The following is a 22674-nucleotide window of genomic DNA, read 5'->3' on the forward strand; positions in this document are numbered from 1 at the left end:
CAAAATCGACTTTGCTCTGGTTCAGCTGACAATCTGAAGTTGAATCATCCATTATCTTCAAAATGATTTCAGAGCTTGATTTCAGAAACAATGGATCGAACAAAAATGAAGAAAGAGAATAGAGAGAGAAATGCACGTAAACGACGACGGAAAACGCAGAGAGAAACATACGAAAGAGATCAAAGAGAGAAAGCACGAAAACACATAACAAATTCGAAAAAGGTAACGAAATCCTTTCAAAAAAGGAAGTTATATATTCGCGCGTTGATTGATTGAAAGATCTGTTAAGGAGACGCGTGGACTAGACGTCCCAGAAGAGACGCGTTTTAGGGGGTAAAAGATTTTCAGAACTTGTAAGACTTGTATAGTAAAAAAACTCGTATGTGGAGATTAATTTTTAAAATAATTGACACTTTTATTTGTATGTATTAAAATACTTTTTATTTGTATTATTGATATTTTTATTTACTATTTTAATAGAAAATACTATTGATTTTCAAATTTGTTTAAATTGAATTTACAAACTTATTTTTGGGCGTGCTCTTGAGTACAGACAGCTTGTCCTTGTTCCCCAAGTACTTGTTATATCCCCTGAATTCTCGCTCCGTATCTTCTTTGCTTGATGTGCAAGCTTACCTAATTGACACGTTTTCAATTTACTTCCATTCTTCTTCTGTAGTCCGACGCCATAATGTTATACCTCAACCTTGATCCTAAGAGTAGTTTACTGGCATTGATCTTTAGTTCTTTCGATATATACTAATTTTCCATCTTTATCCTTTGGGCTGGTTGTTTTTTCCTTTGTTGATACACATTATTTTTTGTTGGTGGATAACTTCAATATTTCACATCAACAATTAAAACAATTAATATTTATTTAGTCAATCGAACAAGTGTCCCAGTGGGAATAGTATAAAATGACAACAAATGTGAATAATTCTATTCATTATAATATTTTATATATATACGTACATTCAGGAAGTATGTTGGCTGAAGACCACGATGTCTGTGGCAATCTTTTTCTTTTTAGTAGAAACAAGAAAAAATATATGTAGCTAAGAATTTTCATTTTATATAATGTGTGTTGTATTTAAGTCTCATCACCTTTTAGATTAACAGTAAGAGATTATATAAGATAAAGCTAATGTTTTAATTTATATACATTATTAGTGTGACAAAATTTTACATAAAAGCATTTAACTTAATATTTGAATATCGTAAAAATTTGTTTAAAACATACGTAATATTATTTTTTTTTCTTAATCAAGTAGATTGAACAATCTTTAATATTAAGTATCATAACACATTTATACTACACACTCACTCACACAATATTTAAAGGTTCATATTTAACATTTAATACACACTAAAATTTAAACTCGTGCATAGATGGCCCATTATTGGATCATTTTTTGAAGACTTCTACTTTGACCAACGTTGGCATTCAGGCACATGTAAAACGGTGCCATTCCCTTCACAAAGACAATGACTGCTCAATCTCTTTTATTTATTATCTATGCCTTGTAATGAAGGCACTCGGATTTAAAATTTAGATGATATTAAATATAAAGTATTTAATATTTGGTAGGTATAGTATAAGTGAATGTGTAATTGAAAGAGGTAGAATTTTCTCTTTGAATATTGATATATATATGAGTGCAGAACAGGAATAAAAACTAATGAAACAGTACAGACCAAGTACAAAATTCTATGAAAGGGAAGTATGGTAAGTAAGGAGCAAGAATAATAAAGGGGAGTGATGATGCTGGAATCAGTACCTTCAATCGTGTGCAATTTGTACCTGAGTGAGGAAGATAGGATTAGAGAATGCAGGTAAGGAAAGAAGAAAGAATGTTGTCAGAGGAGGAACAGAGATGACAGAAGGAGAGAGAATTTGCATTACTAAAAGTTGCCTAACAAACATAGTCACGCAGTCGAGTATTAAAGCATTTCTTTCTGTTGCCTCTCCTCAGCTGCTCACCTGCATCTGCTGCCAAGTGTCCCTTTTGCATAACAGAATTTATCTTGTATTCAGTGCCAAGTTTGCCCCTCATTGCTTGGTCAGCTTCTAATTCCATTTTTCTTACTTTGCTCGTGACATTACCTCCTCCATCAGCAGCAACCTTGTCCTCAAGGTTGAAAGTTGGGTATGCCTCATAGAATTCCACTTCAAACTCCCAAGTAGAAGGAGCATCATCAGCCTTTCCCCATTGGACTAAGAGTTGTTGCAGCTCACGACCACCTTGCACAATAGTCCTCTTAGCCAAAATGCTGGTAGGGGAAACAACAGGTCCTTCTTCAGTAGTCTTTAAAGGCATTGGAAGATAAGGAAGCTTGCCATCTCCCTTGAACTTCTTGAGCAGCGAAATATGAAACACATCATGTATTTTAGCCTCATTAGGTAACTGTTATTTGTAAGCTACAGGGCTTACCTTGTGGACAATTTTGAAGGGACCAAAATATCGCATTCCCAACTTCTGATTTTTTCTTAAGGCAACTGAGTGTTGTCGGTAAGGTTGTAGTTTTACCAAAACCAAATCACCTACTTCCAATTCACCCTGTCTGCGATTTCTATCTGCAAAAGCCTTCATAGACTGTTGAGCACGAGTCATATTAACCTTAAGTTGAGCCAACAACTGATCTCTTTCTAGCAGCATCTCTTGCAATGAATGATCATCATTAGAAGTAATTTCATACTTAACCAAAAGAGGGGGGATCTCTGCCATAGAGGGCCTTATAGGGAGTCATTTTAATAGAACTGTGAAAGGTTGTGTTATACCAATACTGTGACCAAGGCAGCATAGAAAACCAACGCTTGGGATTGTCAAAGCAATAGCAACGCAGATACATCTCAAGAGCTTTGTTTAAAACTTCACTTTGTCCATCCGATTGAGGGTGGTATGCTGAACTCATGGCCAATTTCGTGCCCTGCAATTTAAACAATTGCTGCCAGAACTTACTGATAAAGACTCTATCTCTATCAGAAATTATTTTTCTTGGAAAACCATGCAATTTCACCACATGCTGCACAAAGTTTTCAGCTACCTGTTTGCTATTGAAATCATGTTTTAAAGCAATGAAATGAGCAAACTTGGTTAATCTATCAATCACCACCATAATCACTGAATAGCCATGAGATTGTGGAAGAGCAGTAATGAAATCCATACAAATTTCTTCCCAAACTTGGGAAGGCACTGGTAAGGGCTGCAATAATCCTATTGGAAATTTGTTCTCCACCTTAGCTTGTTGACAAATAACACAGTTTCGCACATATTCTTTGATCTGCTGTTGCATATTTGGCCAATAGAAATTGGAGCATATTCTGTCAATTGTTTTAGCAAAACCGGAATGCCCCCTACGGCACTATCATGATATTCCTTGAGAATTAATTGAATAAGAGAGCTTTGTTGAGGAATAACCACCCTATTTTTCCACAGCAGCAACCCATTCTTATAAGAATAATTTCCATTAGTTGCTGTTTTCTCTCCACACTTCAGCAAGAGTTTCTTGAGAGAGCCATCATTCTCTAAGTCATTTTTTAGTGTCTGTAGCCAATTCAGATCCGGGCAAGACCAAGCGGCATAGTAACATCTAGATAAAGCATCAGCAGTAACATTCTCTATTCCCGGTTAATATTGGATTTCAAAATCAAATCCCACAAACTTGTGCAGCCATTTCTGCTGTTCTGGTGTGCTCAGACTCTTTTCTAGTAGAGCCTTCAAACTTTGTTGGTCCGTTTTGATGACAAATCTCTTACCCAACAAATAATGCCTAAATTTTGCAATGGCTTCAGTGATTGCATATAATTCCCTGGTATAAGCCGATTGACATTGCATGGTTGGGGACAATTTCTTTGAGAAATAAGCAATAGGGTGTTTACCTTGGCTTAGAACAGCCCCTATTCGCAGCCCAGATGCATCTGTCTCCACCTCAAAAGGCAATTCAAAATTTGGTAAAGCCAAAACTGGCTCTGAAGTAATAGCTTTCTTTAGTTTCAAGAAGGCTTCCTCAGCATCATTATTCCAGAAAAAAGAATCCTTCTTTAAAAGATTGGTCAATGGGGCTGCCAAAGAAGCATAACCTTTGATGAACCTTCGATAATAACCTGTCAAGCCTAAGAATCCTCGCAATTATTTCAGATTTTTAGGTACTTGCCACTCTACCATAGCTTTAACCTTCTCCTTCTCCATGTGCACTCCTTCTTTAGTGATTGTGTGGCCCAAATAGTCGATTTCCGAGACCCCAAAGAGGCATTTAGACAATTTGGCATAGAGTGTGTTTTGCTGTAATAGCTTCAGCACTGTTTCCAAATGGCCCAAGTGAGCATTCCAATGCGGACTATACACCAAAATATCATTAAAAAATACCAACACAAACCTTCTCAAATAAGGTTTAAAAACATCATTCATCAATGCTTGAAAAGTGGTTGGAGCGTTGGTTAAACCAAATGGCATGACTAGCCATTCATAATGCCCTTGATGGGTTTTAAAAGCAGTCTTCTCTCTATCCTCCTTCTTTACTAAAATTTGATGGTAGCCTGACCTTAAATCAAGCTTTGAAAAGATTGTAGCCCCAAACAGTTCATCTAACAACTCATCAACAGTGGGAATAGGAAAGTTATCTTTAATTGTAATGTTGTTTAGTGCTCTATAATCAGTGTAAAACCTCCAAGTACCATCCTTCTTCTTAACTAACAAGATTGGAGATGAAAAAGGACTCTTACTTGGCTGAATTATTCCCTCCCCAAGCATCTGTTGCACCATTCCTTCAATATGCTCCTTTTGCGAATGAGGATATCTATAAGGTCTTGTCTTCACGGGTTGAGCTCCTGGAATCAATGGAATAGCATGGTCATGGCTTCTAGCAGGTGGCAGTTCTGAAGGGGCATCAAACACCCCTGCATAATTCTGTAAAAGCAAGGCCAACTCAGGTTCTAGTTCCTGAGATAATTGCAGCTGCTTCGTATTTCCTTGCTGCTGCGGTAGAGTCTCTTCCCTCCCTTCTTGTAATTGTAGAGTAAAAGCTTCAGCAACCGAATTAGTGTGAAACAACCTCTTGATGTGGTTGTATTGAGTCTGCCTAGGACCATTGTAAGCATCACCAAAAATGGTTACAAACCCACCGTTTTGCCATAACTTTATAAATGAGGAATCATAATCAACAATGTGAGCTTTTAGTCTCTTGAGCCAAGTAGTGCCAAGTACTAAATCTCCACCTGCAACATGTAAGACATATACTTGTGGAACAATCATTTTGTGGCCCTGCATATCAACCTCAAGAGCCTTAATACATCATTCTACTTTCATCAATTCAAAGTTGCCAACCATGACATTGAATCCAGGTGCTAGCTCTACTGGAAGGTTAAGAAATTTTGCAATCCTTGGTTGGATAAAACGATCAGAACTTCCACCATCAATTAACACTTGGATTTCATGACCAAGAATCCTTGCGGTTAGTCAGATTGTAGCCAACCCTTCAGCTCCATTCATTGCATTATAAGACAAATGATGATACGTAACCTGCTGTTCTAACTGCTGCATCACATCCTCTTGGGCAGGTTGTTCAATATTAGTCATTTGCTGTTCTTCAGCCTCTTCCTCTGCTATTTCCTCTAATTGAAACAACATAAAGTGTCTGTTGGGGCACTTATATGTTGGGGAAAAACGTTCATCACACCAGTAGCATAAACCTTTTTCTCTTCTCATTTGTTGCTCAGCTGCCGTGAGGCGTTTAACTTGGTTTCTATTGGGATTTATGACAGGTTTAGTGGCTAGAGTGGGTAGTAAGGGTGGTAATATTTGGCGGGGAAGGGCAGGCTTATTTTGTTGTCCAGGGCTTGTTTGAAGGTTTTGATTTGAATGGATTGTTTGGTTACGGTAAGTGTTTGGGCCTTGTGAGTTTCGGAAAGATGATGAAAATTTGTCCTCATATAATCTAGCTAAGCTCACAGCTCTAATTAATGAGGGAGGGCACTGAGATTTTACCTCACGTTTAATGTCCATACGTAAGCCACCGATGAAACAGTCTCTTAGAGCATCCGGAGGCTCAAGATTGGTCCGATTAGCCAGGGACACAAATTCTGCGTAGTATTCTGCTACCGAGCCTTTCTGCATCAGTTTGAACAATGATTCTCGTGGAGAATCGAACAAAGACGGGCCAAACTGTTGTTCGATTGCTTGATGCAACTCATTCCAAGAGTGGAATGGTAATGAACGTTGAGCCATTTGAAACCAAGGGATGGTAGGACCCACCATGTGCATTCCTGCAATTGCAACTTGATCTTCCTCAGGCACCCAATAGAAGTCAAAATACTGGTCCATAGAGAAGATCCATCCCAACGCATCTGAACCATCAAATTTGGGTAGATCGAATTTTGATTTTCTGAAGTGAGGTTGGTGATTGTGAAAACCACCCCCATGACCAAAATGAGAGCCATGGCTAAACTCTGTGTGAAGGTCAGTTTCTTGGCTTGTATTAACAGGCTGCTTTTGCAGCACCTGCATAATGGAGTTATGCATCGTCTCCATTTTCAAGCGCATCTCCTCATTGTTCCTCACAACCTCAGCCCGATGAGCTTCTGCATTTTTCTCAACAAGCTCATACAGCGTTTTAATATTAGCTTCTACCTTTTTAAACCTCGTGCCTTCTGCCATGTCTCTCAATGAAAGCACCAAATGAAAGAGGTAGAATTTCCTCTTTGAATATTGATATATATATGAGTGCAGAACAGGAATAAAAACCAATGAAACAGTGCAGACCAAGTACAAAATTCTATGAAAGGGAAGTATAGTAAGTAAGGAGCAAGAATAATAAAGGGGAGTGATGATGCTGGAATCAGTGCCTTCAACCGTTTGCAATTTGTACCTGAGTAAGGAAGATAGGATTAGAGAATGCAGGTAAGGGAAGAAGAAAGAATGTTGCCAGAGGAGGAACAGAGATGACAGAAGGAGAGAGAATTTGCATTACCAAAAGTTGCCTAACAAACATAGTCACGCAGCCGAGTATTAAAGCATTTCTTTCTATTGCCTCTCCTCAGCTGCTCACCTGCATCTGCTGCCAAGTGTCCCTTTTGTATAATAGAATTTATCTTGTATTCAGTGCCAAGTTTGCCCCTCATTGCTTGGTCAGCCTCTAATTCCATTTTTCTTACTTTGCTCGTGACAGTAATATTTAACATTAAAAATTATTTAATCTATCTGACAAAAAAAATGCAATAAAAAAACACAATGACCAAAAAAATCAAATCAACAACTTAATTCTTAACCAAAAACACACACAAAGAAATTGACTGAAAACTTCCCCAACAGAATAAAACAATTGATATTGAATTAGGTTTTGAATTTTGAATTTAATTTTTTTTTATTTTAAATTTTATTTTAGAGGGTAAAATATGATCTATTATTATTTATTTTATAAATAAGATCAAAAGAAAAATATGAAAAAAATTATTCAAGGGTGAGAAATTACGTTTTACTCTCTAAAATAAAAACTAGAATGAGACCCGCGCGATGCACGGGACGGCAAATTAATGATGATAGTATGTAATAAATATTAAAAATTGCTATGTTTTGTAGAATTAAATTAAATATATGTAAGCTAAAGTTAAATTTGAAAGATGTTTTATTTAAAATAATTTGTAGTATAAAAGATTTGGATGTTAGAATTATACAAAGTGACAATTTTATTTGATAGTTTGATTTTTGCATTTGTTTTAGTTAATGGACTTAGTCTTCTTATGTGGTACTCATCTTCCTTTTTTTTTATTGGTTGTTGTTAGAGTTGTTGCTTTTTTCTTTTTGTCGTAGGTTCTTGTGAAGGTATATTCTTTATGAATTATTGAGTTGTATACACTTTCTATTGTGTTGTTTGTTCCATCTTTATATGTATGTTCTTCTTTCGAAGATGTGTCTTGAATTTGTATGATTTTCTTTCTCCTAAATCTCTTGATGAATATGTAATCTTCGTCTGATAATATTAGTGTTGGCGAAGTTGGTTCCTATAGTCAATGAATAATTTAAATTAGAAATAAAAATGATGTCTTGAATGTATTATATAAAATATAATTCTTTGAACTAAGAAAAATAATAGATTTGAATTTTTTTGAAAAAGATCGTACCTTTGTATTCACTAACCAATGTTGATGTGAGTACAACAATTTTTTGGCCCTTTGTTTGTATTGTAATTTCTTTGTTTATCTGACGTGAGAGATTTCTCTACATGACTTTTAACACGATATTCCTAAAATTATTAGTATTTTGTTAATAACTATATATGTAAATGAAAAATGAATTGCTTGTATATTTTTTTACTCTTTTAAGTATCAATTCCATTCTTTGTATTTTTGTGGTTTTTTTTAACATCTATTTGTTCTTCTTCTCCTAGTGCATGCAATTTTTTAATGACATCTACAATAAAAAGAACAAAAATGTGTAAACTTTTTTTGAATAAGTTATTTTTAATAAGAATAATTGAAATAGTATAAAGTAAAATTACTTATTAATATTTTTTTGACTCACTCTGTCAAATAATGTCTCAAGTGATACAAATTCAAAATAGTGTTGGAAAATGTTCAAAACTGAATCTTTAATTTCTTTCACAATAGTTGTGAGTAAAAAATTTGTTTTCATTGTACGTTTAATTGGTCTATACAAATCATTTGTATCTTCTATTTTCAAAATTTTTATAGTATAGACTTTTCTTCTTGTAACAAATGTTTGAATTTGTTCATCATATTTTTCTTCACAACTATATGAAGAGATGTTTTCTGTAGTGTTAGTAAATCATAGTTAATAATTAGTTAAAAAAATTGATTATATTTATATTTTTTAAGTTATTAAAAAAGGAACAATGAATAACATATTGGAAGAAGTATAATTTTAATGATATTTGATGGTTATCAGTGGCTAAGAGAAGGGGGAGTTGAATCTTAGCCCCTTTTTTGCTTGATAATACTTGCTGGCCTTTGAAACCACTTTTGGAAACTTTTTGTCTTTTTATCTCGTAACTAGCCACAAGACTTTTTCTTTTGTCTCGTTCCCAGCCACGAGACTTTTCTTTTTGTCTCGTCAGTCAGCACGAGATATTTTCAGTTTTATCTCCTAGGCAGCAGAAACAGAGATGGAGTAGAAGAAAGAGAGAATTATACCAAGATATATCCTGGTTCAGCTGCTAAGTGCAAGGCAGCCTATATCCAGTCTCCATCACAACAATGATGGAATTTCACTATAATCATCCTTGATTACAAACACCAATTCTCTCTAGAAACTATCTTTCTTATCCGAGACAAGTCCAGAATCTAAACCCAAACTGAACTTGACTTGGTCACTGCCAAACTTTCAACTGCTAAGTGCTAACCCAACTTGCAAAGAGATTTCCATAGAATCATGAAACACAACACAGATGTACAAAGGACCTCTAAGGACATATATGGCTTTTTCTTTTAATTTTGTACTCTCTGCCTTTTTTTGCTCTATGGCTTTTTCTTACAAACCTCACTGTTTGCCTTTTTTCCATGAGACTCAAGACATGACAAAATTAAACAAAAAATTACAAAACAGAAAACATTGAAGGAGAAGAACTTCTGTTAGCTTGGGAAGCTATAGGAACTCTGTGCTCACTCTTTTTCTTTCCTTGAATCAAACCCTGACTGTTCACCCTTACTTATAGGAAGAAGCCTTTAAGGTTGAAACCAAACAAACCAAGCCAATCTTCTTCTTCTTCAACTTGAACCGGTTCGGCCAGAGAGAGAGAAGAGATAACTCATGCAAAACCCAACATGCAATTACCTCTAGTCCTTTCTTGGTCACCATTCTTCATCAATCCGAGCCCTTCATCCTTGCCTTGCTCTCCAAGATGAACTTCTGGCCCTTGATGCTTCATGATGATGGTAGCTTCATCTGCTCCAATCTCTGCCTCCTCCATCACGTAGCCACTGTAGCTACCTCCTATGATGGTTGAACAGAACCAGAGACAAGCCATCTTCTCCAAGGATCTTCTTCTCTGACCGAGATCTTCACTTCTATTTTTGGTATGGAGGAGCCAAGATCTCTTCACAAAATCTTACCACAAGTGAATGAGAATCTTAGCCACAGCATACTTTATGTTTTCTTTTTCTTGCCATCATTGTGATGGTCTTGTTGCTTGCACCATCTTCTTTTCGGTGGCTAGGTGTAGCTTCCATGGTTGCTGGGTAATGACCGAAAGAGAAGAAGGAAAGATGAAAGAGAAGATAGAGTTAGAAGAAAAGCAATTAATTGAAATAGAACAAATTAATTGAAATGGGATTGCTTTTACTTCCCTTGCTGAGTAGCATGTTGCATTAAACCAATCAATCATGTCAATCATACTTTCTCTCTCATTTATATTTCCAATGCTAACAAATTAAATTTTGAAATCCATCCCACAATAAGAAATGAAATCCGTTGGAAGCATGAAGCCAAATTGCTTTCTTTCAATAGGTTTCGGACCAAGCATTGGATCTTTTTCCATCAAAGTTGATTTGGGATAATTAGGATCAATTCTGGCCCAATAACAAGAATAATAATTCAGCCACAATAATCAAAGCATTTTTGCATCAATGCTGAATGTATTTATAAAACACTTGGGCTTGCAACATTTTCTTTTATTTTTGGCCCAATGTTAAATCTGCATAGCAAAAATTAATTTAATCACTATATATGAATTAATATCTTTGCAATTAATTAAATTAATAATGTTTAGTCATCACATATGTTAATTTAGAGTTTTTCAAACTCATCAATCTCTCCCTTGATGACAAACATTATGAAAATTGAAATGGAAAGAAATTAAAGATTGAAGTATAGAATACTCCCTTTGAATATTTGAATTTCTCCCCCTTTACAATTGTCACATGGCTCTCCCTTAATGTATGCTTATTATACCAAGGGAAGCTTCATACCTGTAACAATTTTTATCAAGCCTAAGGCAACAATGTTATTCAACATATTCAATATGCAATGTTGAATGGCTTGATTTATGAGCAGAAATGAATGATAATCAAAACTCATTTGTTATCAATAATTTAATTTTCTGCTCAATCACACACAAAACAACAAGGTTGATATTTTCTGAATATTTTTCAATCAAATCAATACAAATTGATCATAGCAAAGGAAAATTTTTCTAATCAAGCATGATCATCTCAATCCTTAGCAACTATCAAACTTCATATGTCTTAACTTAAAGGAACTGCCAAAAATAAATCCAAAATAGCAATCATTATATCGAGGTAAGACAAATGCATCACAATTGTAATCAACCAAGTATTTTACCAAGATAAACATCAAGCAACAGCAGCAATCAAGATAAAATAAATGCATTATCAACATGCATTATCAAGCATCAACAAGGGTGATCATGAACTCTCAAAAGAATTTGATCCCTTGTTTTCTAGTTTCAATTTTCAGAACCATTCCTCCCCCTTTTGGCATCAAGGGGCACCTGCAAAAAGAAATGACATAGCAACCAGAATATCCAAAATATTTTCCAAAAGTATCCACTGAGTATCACAGAGTTATAGTACTAATAATAACCAACCAAACAGAACAGAGTATCAAATTGAGCCTAAACATGCCAATATCAAATACTAAAAGAAACAGATTAATCATCAGATAAATGAAGATCAGATAACTGAGCTCCTTCCTCACTAGCATCTCCCAGATCGTCCTCAAGACTCTCCAGCATCAAACTGATTTTATCCTTACATCTTATCCAAGCCTTCTCATTTTCATATGCTAACTTGCGTCCCGCTTTATGGAATTGTATCATGAGCTCGGACATATTTGAAAATTCTGTGAGAATTTCTTTGGTAGATTCGGTCTCCTTGGAAGATTCGGGCCGACTCTCATAGTCACTCTCCGAAGCCACAGATTTCTTGCCCTTGGTTCCCTTAACAGCTCCACCTCCTTTGATCATAGACACTTTGTTTTCTACAGCCTCATTCAGGGGATCAATTTTAAAATATTCAAAGATGCTGGTTAAGAACATACCATAGGGCAGATTTACCTTTTTGGTGCTCTTTACCGATTCCTACATGTGTCGGATCATAAGATAACTAAAAGATATAGGAGTAGATGTAACAAGTGCAAAAATGATGAGAGAGTCAGAAAGTGTTACTCTATTATGGGAGCCATTTTGAGGAGTCAGGATGTGGGTGATAATTCTGTGAAGCAGAGAGTTGGTTGGTCCGAGGGCTTTGTGGGTAGGAGTAGTGCCATCCAAGCCAGAGAGATTCTCACAAATGTGTTGAAGAACAACTTTATAGGTGACGCCGACCTGTGAGTCCCATTTTTCGGCCATGTATGCTCTCGGCCCTTCTTCTTTGTAGCCCAAGGCCATCCCAATGGTTCCAGTGTCAAGAGTGATATGAACCCTCTTCACATATGAGTGAATGGTGCCATCAATCAATCTCATGTTGGTATAGAATTTACGAACTAAACCGGGATAAACTAGTTTTTGGATGTGGAGTAATGGAGTCCATTGAAGCAGTTCAAAAAGAGAAGATACATTTATCCCTTTTTTGGTGAGAGAGTCAAGGTTGACAAGATAGGTTGCACAGAGATGACGCTTTTCCAGAACCTCTTTGAGGAATTCATATGAAGTACAGGAGTTGAATCTGGTAGGGTCATAGTGAGAGTGTGTTTTGCTGAATTTGTTCTTGAAATCCAAGGATTTCAGGTTTGATGGTTCCTTGGTGTTGTGCAGAGCGAATTCTTTTGATTTCTGAGCACTCTTCCCAGGTGTGGCTTTCTTCGGTGGAGATGGTGGTGGAGATGGAATGGGAGATGTGTGAGATTCTTCCTCTTCCTCCACAGAAACTCTCTCTTTCTTCTTCCTTGAAGAGGTTTTCGTGGCTATGACCTTCCTTCTCATGGTTTCAGTTTGCTTTGAGGGAGGTGAGGGAGATGATGATGATGTAGAGTGAATATGGATGTGGGTATGAGATTGTGGTGTGGACGGTTTTTGAGAGAAGAGAATCCGTTCGCTTTTCCTAGGGGCAGTTTTCTTTTTCATGGTAGGAAAAATGGAGAAGTGGAAGATGAGGGGGTTGAATAGAAACCGAATGGAGTGAGGGAGGAGGGAGGTTAGGGAAGCATTCAATGTGGAGTGGAGAGAGAATTAGAGGGAATTAAATGACCATTAAGTGGCGGTTAATACCCAAGGGAGTTTCTCTTTTATTTGAAATAAACTGAAAAGTGGTTTCCTAGAATCAAGGGATTAGTTGAGGAGAAGGATTTGATTTGACAATAACTACTTCCAATCAAGATTTGATGAGACAACAAAAAGATTTTGATGTGCACAATAAGGAAACTAACAAAACAGTCAGAGTGGGGTCAAGGAAATTTGGTGGGGCCCATGAGAATTAATTTTTGGCGCTGTCTCTCCCTAGATCACAGCCCTTCCAACACACTCTTATTTTTATCTCGTCCATTCCTACGAGACAAAACTGAGCAGAATCAAAATTTCACAAATTATCAATAGAACTTAAATCAATCATTCCCAAACTTTTTCTCAAAGTGCAGAATCTATCTTCACAGAGAGGTTTTGTAAAAATGTCAGTAAGTTGGTCTTCAGATTTCACAAATTGAATATCAATAGTACCATTTTGCACATGTTCTCTAATGAAATAATATTTTATCTCAATGTGCTTGGTTTTTGAGTGCAAAATAGGATTTTTTGAAATGTTTATAGCACTCATATTATCACAAAATAAGGGTATACTATTGATTTTTAATTTGTAATCTTCCAACTGCGTTTTTAACCAAATTAATTGTGAACAACATGCAGATGCGGAAATATATTCAGCTTCAGTCGTGGATAGAGCCACCGTGGCTTGCTTTTTGTTTGATCACATATTGAGTGAGCTTCCAAGGAAGCAACACATGCCGGATGTACTCCGTCTATCCACCCTATCTCCCGCATAATCTGCATCACAAAACCCTACTGCACAAAAGTCATCAGATTTAGGATACCACAAGGCATAATCACTAGTTCCCTTAATGTATCTAATGATGCGCTTAACGGCTGAAAGATGGGATTCTTTTGGGTGAGATTGAAACCTTGAACGTACACCCACACTTTGAATAATGTCCGGTCTAGAAGAAGTAAGGTACATGAGTGAACCTATCATTCCTCTATACCTTGTTTCATCCACATCTTTGCCATCATCATCTTTTTCAAGTTTTGTGTTAGGATGCATTGGTGTTCCCATTGGTTTGGAACTTTCTAGGCCAAATTTTTTGATAAGTTCTTTTGCATACTTTCCTTGGTGAATAAAGGTACCACTAGGAGTTTGTTTAATTTGGAGGCCAAGAAAGAAAGTAAGCTCTCCCATTAAACTCATCTCAAACTCACTAGTCATGAGTTTTCCAAACTCTTCACACAAGGACTCATTGGCTGAACCAAATACAATGTCATCCACATACACTTGAACTAGGAGAATATCATCATTAGATGCTTTAATAAATAAAGTAGTGTCGGTAGTACCCCTTTGAAATTGATTTTCCAACAAGAAAGTACTAAGCCTTTCCTACCAAGCTCTTGGAGCTTGTCTAAGACCATAAAGAGCCTTAGATAGTTTAAAAACATGATTTGGGAAATCTTTATGTTCGAAACCGGGGGGTTGTACCACATACACTTCTCTATCAATAAAGCCATTAAGGAAAGCGCATTTAACATCCATTTGAAACATTTTGAAACCCTTATGGGCAGCATAGGCAAGAAGCAACCTAATTACTTCCATTCTAGCTATCGGAGCAAAAGACTCATCAAAATCTATACCCTCTTCTTGATCGTAACCTTGGGCCACTAATCTAGCCTTGTTACGAACAACTTGTCCATCCTCACCAAGTTTATTTTTAAACACCCACTTAGTACCCGTAACTTTTTTACCATCCGGATGAGGTACTAGTGTCCAAACCTCATTCTTGTCGAATTGAGCAAGCTCTTCTTGCATTGCTTTGACCCATGATGGATCTTCAAGAGCTTTTTTGACATTGTTGGGCTCCATTTGTGACAAGAGGGCAAAATTGCTTGGTTCGGATTACCTTTTGGTTGAGGATCTTGTTGTTACACCTTGAGAGGGATCACCAATGATAAAGTCATGAGGATAACCCCTCATATACTTCCATTCTCTAGGCTTCTAGAGTGGTGTTGAGCTTTGATGAGCTTCTGGTGGTCTCACTGTTTTAGTTTCTCGTGCCTGCTCAGGAGACAAAATGGAAATGTCTCCTCCAATCTGACGAGACAAAACTGGACTGGCAGATTCTTCATTTTGAGCAGATTTGGAATTTTCTTCATTGGTTCCTTTATTGACAACATCTTCACAATCTGTGTCATCATCTAACACAGCACTGGAAATTGAATTAGAATCACAAAAAGTAACATGTATGGATTCCTCTATGGTCCTATGTTCTTTGAGATAAATCCTATAGGCCTTGCTAGTGGTGGAGTATCCAACAAACATCCCTTCATAGGATTTTGGATCAAATTTACCAAGGTTTTCTTTATTGTTAAGTACAAAGCATTTGCATCCAAAAACATGAAAATACTTAAGATTTGGAGAGGTTCCTTTCCATAGCTCATAATGAGTTTTCTTCAACCCTTTTCTAATAATTGTCCTATTCAAAATATAACAAGCTGTATTTACAGCTTCAGCCAATAGAAATTTAGGAATCTCATTCTCACAAAGCATGGCCCTAGTCATCTCTTGAAGGCTTCTATTCCTTCTCTCAACAACCCCATTTTGTTGAGGGGTTCTAGGGCATGAAAAGTTATGAGCAATTCCAAAGTCATCACAGAATTTTTCAAAGTCTTGGTTTTCAAATTCTCTTCCGTGATCACTTCTCAAATGGGCAATTTTTAAATCTTTTTCATTTTGAATTTTCTTGCAAAGATTTAAAAAATCATGAAAAGCATCATTTTTATGAGCAAAAAAAAGTACCCAACCAAATCTAGAGTAATCATCTACCACCACAAGACCATAGTGTTTACCTCCTAAACTTTGTGTTCTTGTTGGTCCAAAAAGATCAATGTGTAACATCTCTAATGGCCTTTTAGTTGAAATTTCATCTTTTGGTTTAAAAGAGGATTTTACTTATTTGCCCAATTGGAAAGCATCACAAGTAAGATTCTTATCAAAGTTGATATTTGGAATTCCTCTAACCAGATTTTTCTTAACTAGCTTAGAAATTTGGTACATGCTAGCATGACCTAACTTTCTATGCCATAGCCATTTTTCAGATTCAAGAAAAGTAAAACATGTTACATTTTGTTCTTTCAAGTCCTCAAGAGTCAATCCATACACATTATTGCACCTTTTAGCTTCAAATAAAATATCCCCAGATTTTTCACACACAACCAAACACACAAACTTTCTAAAAATAACTTCAAAACCTAAATCACACAATTAGCTAACACTAATTAAATTATGTTTCAAACCATTTACAAGAAGAACATCATTTATACAAGATGAAAAGTTTTTACCAACTTTCCCAACAGCTACTATCTTTCCTTTAGCATCATCACCAAAAATGACAAATCCTCCATCATATTCATCAAACTTTATGAAGAAGGTTGTCTTTCCGGTCATATGCCTAAAGCACCCGCTGTCCATATACCACATATTTTCCTTCTGTTTGGATACTAGGCATACTTGCTCAACGTGGTCAGCCATAAGGCATGGTTGAGACTTTGTTTCAGATTCTTCATCATCTTCAGAGTCATTTTCAAGTTCTTCCCATGATGCCATCAGTCCTTTTTTCTTTCTTTTCTTCGGCTTTTCTTCCTTCTTCAACTTAGGGAAGTTAGATTTGAAGTGCCCCGTTTCTTTACAGTTGTAGCAAGTCACCTTGCTGAAATCTTTCTTCTATTTTCTTGAGCTGCCTCCTTTGCCTCTCTCCCTGAGCTTTACCATTTTCCTGAATTTTTTGGCAAACAACACAAATTCATTTTCAGAATCACTGGATTCATCATCCAGGGGGTTAGTCACAGATGTAAAAGTAATTCCTTTCTTTTTTGAATCCTTTTTTAAATATGTGTTTTCAAAAGCAAGAAGATTTTCTCTCAAGTCATCAAATGTCATGGAATCAAGACCACTACTCTCAGAAATTATTAATGCTTTTGTTTCCCACTCTTTTGTGAGACATTTCAACACTCTTCTCACTAGCACAGATTCACGATACTTGATTCCCATAGCATCCAAGCCGACAATAATGGTGTTGAAGCGCTCAAACAGCTCATCAATGGATTCTCCTTCCTTCATTACAAACATTTCATACTCTCTGTTTAACATATATATCCTGGTCTTTTTTATAATGGTGGTTCCTTCATGAGTAACTAGGAGTTTGTCCCAGATTTCCTTTGCTGTTGTACATCGTGATACCCGTCAGTACTCCTCGAAGCTGATAGCACAGTTGAGCAAGTTGATAGCCTTGGCGTTGAGCTCAACCTTCTTTATGTCTTCTTCGGTCCAGCTTGCTTCTGGTTTAGGAGTGACAACTCCTTCGGCGCTTGTGACAGTTGGATATTGAGGACCTTCAAGGATAATCTTCCAAAGTCTGTAGTCTACTACTTGCACAAAGATCTTCATTCTTTCCTTCCAATAGGTGTAATTTTTTCCATTCAAAAGAGGAGGTCTGTTGCTTGATTGTCCTTCAGTCAAATTGTAGGACACCAGATTTGAGTCACTATTTTCTACCATCTGGATCTTTTCTCCAACCTGCAAAGCTTGATCTCTTTGAGACCAAGCTCTGATACCAATTGATGGTTATCAGTGGCTAAGAGAATGGGGAGTTGAATCTTAGCCCTCTTTTTGCTTGATAATACTTGCTGGCCTTTGAAACCACTTCTGGAAACTTTTTGTCTTTTTATCTCGTAACTAGCCACGAGACTTTTTCTTTTGTCTCGTCCCCAGCCACGAGACTTTTTTCTTGTCTCGTCAGTAATCATGAGATATTTTCAGTTTTATCTCCTGGGCAGCAGAAATAGAGATGGAGTAGAAGAAAGAGAGAATTACACCAAGATATATCCTGGTTCAGGTGCTAAGTGCAAGGCAGGCTACATCCAGTCTCCATCACAACAATGATGGAATTTCACTATAATCATCCTTGATTACAAACACCAATTCTCCCTAGGAACTACCCTTCCTATCCGGAACAAGTCCAGAATCTAAACCCAAATTGAACTTGATTTGGTCACTGCCAAGCTTTCAATAGCTAAGGGCTAACCCAACTTGCAAGGGGATTCCCATAGAATCATGAAACACAACACAGATGTACAAAGGACCTCTAAGGACATCTATGGCTTTTTCTTTTAATTTTGCACTCTTTGCCTTTTTTCGCTCTATGGCTTTTTCTTACAAACCTTACTGTTTGCCTTTTTTCCATGAGACTCAAGACATGACAAAATTAAACAGAAAATTACAAAACAGAAAACATTGAAGGAGAAGAACGTCTGTTAGCTTGGGAAGCTATAGGAACTCTGTGCTCACTTTTTTTCTTTCCTTGAATCAAACCCTGACTGTTCACCCTTACTTATAGGGAGAAGCCTTCAAGGTTGAAACCAAACAAACCAAGCCAATCTTCTTCTTCTTCAACTTGAACCGACTCGGCCAGAGAGAGAGAAGAGATAACTCATGCAAAACCCAACATGCAATTACCTCTAGTCCTTACTTGGTCACCATTCTTCATCAATCCGAGCCCTTCATCCTTGCCTTGCTCTCCAAGATGAACTTCTGGCCCAAGATGCTTCATGATGATGGTAGCTTCATCTGCTCTAATCTCTGCTTCCTCCATCACGTAGCCACTGTTGCTACCTCCTGGGATGGTTGAACAGAACCAGAGACAAGCCATCCTCTCCAAGGATCTTCTTCTCTGACCCAAATCTTCTATTTTTGGTATGGAGGAGCCAAGATCTCTTCACAAAATCTTACCACAAAGTGAATGAGAATCTTAACCACAGCATACTTTGTGTTTTCTTTTTCTTGCCATCATTGTGATGGTCTTGTTGCTTGCTCCATCTTCTTTTCGGTGGCTAGGTGTAGCTTCCATGGTTGCTGGGTAATGACCGAAAGAGAAGAAGGAAAGATGAGAGAGAAGATAGAGTTAGAAGAAAAGCAATTAATTGAAATAGAACAAATTAATTGAAATGGGATTGCTTTTACTTCCCTTGCTGAGTAGCATGTTGCATTAAACCAATCAATCATGTCAATCATACTTTCTCTCTCATTTATATTTCCAATGCTAACAAATTAAATTTTGAAATCCATCCCACAATAAAAAATGGAATCCGTTGGAAGCATGAAGCCAAATTGCTTTCTTTCAATAGGTTTCGGACCAAGCATTAGATCTTTTTCCATCAAAGTTGATTTGGGCTAATTAGGATCAATTCTGGCCCAATAACAAGAATAATAATTCAGCCACAATAATCAAAGCATTTTTGCATCAATGCTGAATGTATTTATAAAACACTTGGGCTTGCAACATTTTCTTTTATTTTCCGCCCAATGTTAAATCTGCATAGCAAAAATTAATTTAATCACTATATATGAATTAATATCTTTGCAATTAATTAAATTAATAATGTTCAGTCATCACATATGTTAATTTAGAGTTTTTCAAACTCATCAATATTAAAATACAATTAGATATAAAGTATTATAAAATAATATAAAAAGTATAAAAAGCAAAAACAATTAAAGTATTTTTTCGTAAATTCAATTTAAAAATACAATAAATATGTTTGCTTTGTACATTTTCATCTAATATAATTATTTCTAAGCAAAGAGACTCATCTTCATTTGTGGGTGTTAATGTTTTTCATAGACGAACCATGCGAACTTTGATAAACCAATTGTTTGTTTGTTTGGTGATATTGTCCAAAGAATGATGCTCTACTGAGTAAGTTTGAGATGTTGTGTAGTTCAAAAATAAATTTTTTTTGCTAAATTTGATGTTATTTGAAGGAATAGTGATAAGAAACTTATATAAGTAATTCAAATAGTATGGAATTTGAATATTTGTAACGTAAAATTTATTATAATTAATAATACTATTATGACATTTGTAATATGGATGTTTATTATATTTAATGAGTTATTTATAAAAATTAATAAATTAATTATTGGGGTTATAAATTTATTGTATCGTTTATAATGGTAAGATATAATAAATATAGGGATATGAATTCAGTGTCTTTGTAGATTACAAATTCGGTTAGACACTATTAATTTCTAATTATTGTCATTGGTAATTTGCTGATTTGGAAATAATAGTTAATTTGGCAAAATTTGAATGGTTGATTCTAAAATTTTGCCAAGTAAGCAATGTTGCTGACATGGCATTAGTAGAAGGAGAGAAATGTCTTAAAAGTAACGTGGGTAAACTTATTCATTTACTTTTATATATTAAGAATAGATAGAAAGATAGATAGATAGATAGATAGATTTAAAATGGAGAGGATCTAAATTCTTGAATTCTGGTTGCCATCCTCACTTCCTCAGCCATGAAGCGCGCCAGCCAAGCCTCCACTCCGAGCCTTCTCCGATGACGACGTGAGTTTCTGCTCCAGCTGCAAGCTCCATCGACGTCGCCGCCATTAGACTCCCCTTCAACTTCTATCTCTATCGACGACGCAACGGTAACCTCCGATCCAGCCTCTAACTCCATTGACGCCGCTGCCAGACACCCCTTTATCCGCCCTCTATCCATCTCCTCTGCTTGGATTTGAGACTGCCCTCAATTGGTAAGGCCTTCCACCAACGGAGGTCGCTTCTCCTTCCTCTGTCTTGGCTCCTTTATACCGTGTGTTTCGCTCGTCTCTGCAGCCTCCAATTACGTTGTCTGTCTCTGCCCTGTTACAGGTTGAAGCTCCGAAACATAATTATCAGAAGGAACCGAAAATTGACCAATCATACAACTGGATCAGCATGTTACTAGTTCAATCGGAGAATCACAAGTCTAAATTAGTTGATCTGATCACAATTAAATAAAAATATTAAATTAAAAAAAATAAAACTAAAATTAAAAATTAAAATATATATCTTTAGAAATATAATTAAATATTAATTTTTAGATATAATTAATGATTAAAAATAGATAATAAATTAATTATTAATTTACTAATATAAAATATTTTTTAACTTAAATGAATGATTAAGCAAAAGATAACACAATGAATAAATTAAATCTAAAAATTAAAAATAACCTCAAGGTCAATATTTATATTATTATAGGATAAATTTAAAGCCTGGCCAACATTGTTTTCATTTTGATTACAACTCTAAAAAAAGTTAATAGACAAGACAAAATATTTTATGGAACTGTTAAAGAGAATTCTATTTGATGGAGCTTCTAAAAATATTTTAAAAATTACCTCAATTTATTTTGTTGTAACTTTCAATGAGCAGCAATAGTTTTTAGAATTAATTTTAAATTTCAAACTCAATTAAATCAATTAATTGCACTGAAATCATGGTGTGAATCACGACGTCAAAAACATAGACATTTTTAGCTCCCATCCTTGCCCTCAATCCAAAATTATCAATTCTTTTACTTATTTTTATGATTCTCTGAATGTAAAGATACTTTGACTTTTAGAGTGTTTCTCAGGTTTTTTTTATTATACCCAAATACAAGAGCCATCATCGTGTTCTTTTATCTATGACGGCTTCCACCCTAGGTAGCAGCAGTCCGTGGCGATATTACATCGGTGAAGAGGAATCTGACAAATCAAGATAAGTACTTTCCTTTTATCATACATTTTCTTATTCTTCTCTAATTTCTTTGCACGCATATGGAGATTCCTAATTTTTCTGGACATGATTCTATTAATTTCATGTTGAATTAACAAAAAGGAAATAACTTTGTCTTTCCTACTGCTAATTTTTGTGTGTACATAAGTGACTAATTTTATTTTATGGATATTTTTTTTAACAAAAGAAAAGGAAAAATCAAAACATATTCTGACAGTTGTTTCTTAAACTTTAGATATTAATATTTTTTTATTTTTTAAAAAATGATATTTTGTGATGTGTTTAATTTAACTTAATTCTTTTATCATGTGAGGAACTACATCTTTTCATTTTAGATACTATATATTTTAATTTGTAATTTAAATTTCATTTAATTTAATGAATTTTTTGTGTGTGTCTTTTTTGTACTCTTATATACTCAAGAGTGTTCAGTTTTCTTTCTTCATCTTCTACTTTTTTATTTCTTTTCCTTATATATGAGATTGTGCATTGTGTTGGTATTTTTATATTGTTATTGTTATCTATTTAATATACTAAAATTGGGTTTTTTCCCAACTAATGAAAGTGAGGTGTCACTTTCTCGTGAACCTATTTTCCCTCCAAAATGAATGTATTTAATGAATAATGCATAATTATACTAATTTAGGAAAATATCTTTATTATAATTATATAAAATCAATATTTAATGCATTATTAAACTACTTACCAATTATTAATCAAAAATATTTTTAATTATTTTAATGAATAATACATAATTATACTAATTTAGAAAAATATCTTTATTATAATTATATAAAATCAATATTTAATGCATTATTAAACTAATTATCAATCAAAAATATTTTTAAACATTTTAATTATATTCATTTTAATTATATTGATATCCTTCTAATTCTTATTCATTA

At 35.3% G+C, this 22674-nt stretch overlaps 1 protein-coding gene and 1 pseudogene across 1 annotated transcript in view; one reads left to right on the forward strand and one right to left on the reverse strand.

Moving 5' to 3' along the window:
* Positions 1-1913: 1913 nt before the first annotated feature.
* Positions 1914-6653, reverse strand: LOC148547966 (uncharacterized; annotated as a pseudogene).
* A 654-nt stretch (positions 6654-7307) lies between these two features.
* Positions 7308-22674, forward strand: part of LOC107612654 (coiled-coil protein (DUF572)) — a 62817-nt gene continuing 47450 nt past the window's right edge. The window contains exon 1 of the mRNA XM_088496353.1: positions 7308-7332. The gene's annotated coding sequence lies outside the window, so the exon portion shown is untranslated. The remainder of the gene's footprint in view (positions 7333-22674) is intronic.

Source organism: Arachis ipaensis, chromosome B8 (genome assembly GCF_059453495.1).
Source record: "Arachis ipaensis isolate K30076 ecotype BB chromosome B8, ASM5945349v1, whole genome shotgun sequence".
NCBI classification, from domain to species: domain Eukaryota; kingdom Viridiplantae; phylum Streptophyta; class Magnoliopsida; order Fabales; family Fabaceae; genus Arachis; species Arachis ipaensis.